This window comes from Phlebotomus papatasi, chromosome 2 (assembly GCF_024763615.1).
Source record: "Phlebotomus papatasi isolate M1 chromosome 2, Ppap_2.1, whole genome shotgun sequence".
Classification (NCBI taxonomy): Eukaryota; Metazoa; Arthropoda; class Insecta; order Diptera; family Psychodidae; genus Phlebotomus; species Phlebotomus papatasi.
Genome location: NC_077223.1, coordinates 79,415,008 through 79,417,815, shown reverse-complemented (window position 1 = coordinate 79,417,815; position 2,808 = coordinate 79,415,008).

Below are 2,808 nucleotides of genomic sequence, written 5' to 3'. Positions count from 1 at the left end.
TTACTTTTTGCTCAATTTGAGCTCCAGTTTTTTTGTTATTTGAGCTTTTAATTTTGTATTCCATTACAACCATTACAACAACCCTTGGTATTAAACTGTACATAAAAAAGTTTAGTGCTTCATATTAATTGCCGATAAGGGTAAATATGTCATATTGTGCTTTTAGTGATATAAACTATTGAATTTTGATGTATTCAGAGAGAAATAAAAAATGATTTCATATTTCCGTCAATTAGTGTTGATTGTCGTAAAACTTTTATGTAAAATGTAATGGCACTGTAACGACAGAGGTTTTTGAGAAAATTTGTTACTATTAAAGTTTATTTGCAATTCTGCAATACATAAAAACACGTGGAATAAAATATTTAAACATTTGAAAGACATTTCTCAACCGCAAATAAGCAAACTTGCAATATTTTTAATCCTTAGGGAAAAGTACTCTCCCTTCGAACGTTCATGCCTTCCAATAATGTGAATTTTCTTTGAGTTTTCCAAAGAGACTTAAACATTTTTATTAAATAGTGCGATAATTATCAATTATTGATAATTATGAGACAATCATGTGGAAATTTCTTAGGAAAAGTAAAAGAATACTCGTGGGCATAAACGTTCGAAGGGAAAGTACTTTCCCCTACTGATTAAAAATATTGCAAGTTCGCTTATTTGCGGTTGAGACTGATGGACCAGTAGGGGAATTCTGTAACTGTATGACAATGTCATATGACAAATTTAAATTTTTTTGTATGGTAAATCTAGAAAAAGTAATCATAAATCCGACTGAGACCATTTACTTAAAGCTTCATATAACTCCTTGCAATGGCCACTCGATCTTCACTGGGGTTTAATGTTGTCATTCTCCGGAATTTTACCACGAAAATTTGTCATATGACATTGTCATACTGCTACAGAATTCCCCTTCAGATATACAACTTCAAAATTTCTTTGAATAAAAATTAAAATAACTATCTGAGAGCTTCATGGCACTATAAAATTCATTAAGGACGACCTAGAGAAATATTGCTCTTATACTTTTGAGAAAGTATGGTTCAAACGCCAAATGGCAAAAGATATATAAAGGCTTTTAGCAACTTTTCGTATTAAGTTTTGCTTAAGTTTTTACTATGTGTAGCTACATTTTGAGATTTTTGCTTTCAATAAAATCAAGTATGAGCAATGTGCATTAGAGTATTTAAGCTGAACTTTTCTAAAGCAAAAACTATATTGACTATTTTAAAATGGTCGTATTTTAAACTAATATAATTGCCATTAGGTGTTCTACGAGGATACTAAAGAACAGAAAAAGTTCAATAAAACATCAAGTACCTTCTCAACTTATTCCACTTAACATCATGTCTTTTATATCTACCTCAATTGCAGCAATAAATAGAAAAGATTCTTTAAGAATAACTTCTTCACAAACACAACTCATAAAATTTTGCACTTCGACAAATATTTCCTCACTTTCCAGAGAGTATGTTCTAGTTATTATAGAAATTTACTCTGAAGCCACAATATATCAAGAAGTTACTTTACCATATGTACAAAGTTTTCCTTTTGTAAAAAGACTCATACAAATATTTTCCTTCTATCGAGAAAATTACAAAGAGTATAATCTAAGCTTTTGAGAACTTGATGAATTAAACCTTATATTAAGAGAGAAGTTTTCTCATAATATTATTAGTGTAATACGGTTTAGCAGATAAAATTCATTCTCTAAGCTGAAAGTAACTATCCGAGAAATAAGGAATTAAACAAAAATGAACAATATTGATTTTACATAGCCACAGTTACAACAAAACAAAGAACATCAATTAATTTTATGGATATTTTGGGCTTTTTATGTGTGATTTTTTAAAAGTTTTTATTGCATATAATAGAACGGAAAACATTAATTAATGTCATTTGTACTTTTTTCCCCAGCAATGAAAAATATAGTTTCGCATTTAAGTATTATTGCTGACTGATGGAAAAAAATCACTCAAAGTACATAGTTTGACTTTAGAAATAAATTTTCAAGTAAACACAATCAGAGTTAGAATGGCAATTGTGTGGGTACTCTACAATTTTTATTGGAACATCTTTAAATTATTTAGCACTGGAAAGCTTCCCCATCAGTCCATTGAAAGGTCTCTCAAGTTGTGTGTTTACGATTGAGAGGCTAAAAGAAAATGTTTGGGGTTTCTGTACATGTGGCAGCTTTTCCATTTGTGAAGAAGAAAAATCTTTTGACCCATATATTTACTACACGTGATACACTTTGAAGACTTCCCAGACACAAAAGAAATCTCTCCCATACTTGAATGAGGATGGAAAAGAATTTTCTCGTTGCTATAGGTATCAGGAAAAAGAGTAAATCAGGAACTTTACCTCATAGAAAAATCTCCATATAATACATTCAAAGTGAATAGACTCTTGTGAGCATTTTTACACACGACCGCAATCAGACATGGTTTGGTTGAAATAGATTTTGATAAAGTTAAGGTTCTTAAGTATTCAGTAATAATGTACGAAACATTAACAATTTTTTAGAAAAATATAAAGCTTGGCTTTATGTAGTCATTTACAGTCACTAATCCGATGACTAATATAAGCTTCAGACCTGAGGTTTGTCCATAGGACTTAATTGCTTTAATTTATGAACAGGCGAGATATTTTGCAAAATTTCGCTTAAGTAAATGGAAATTGATTTATCAGGTTTTGATAAATCTTTGCATTTGCTTATTGATTAGAAATTTGGACTTTATTGATTTAAGACTCTTAATACGTGAAATTCTTAAGAATATCACCTATTATTAGGTGAGATTCTTA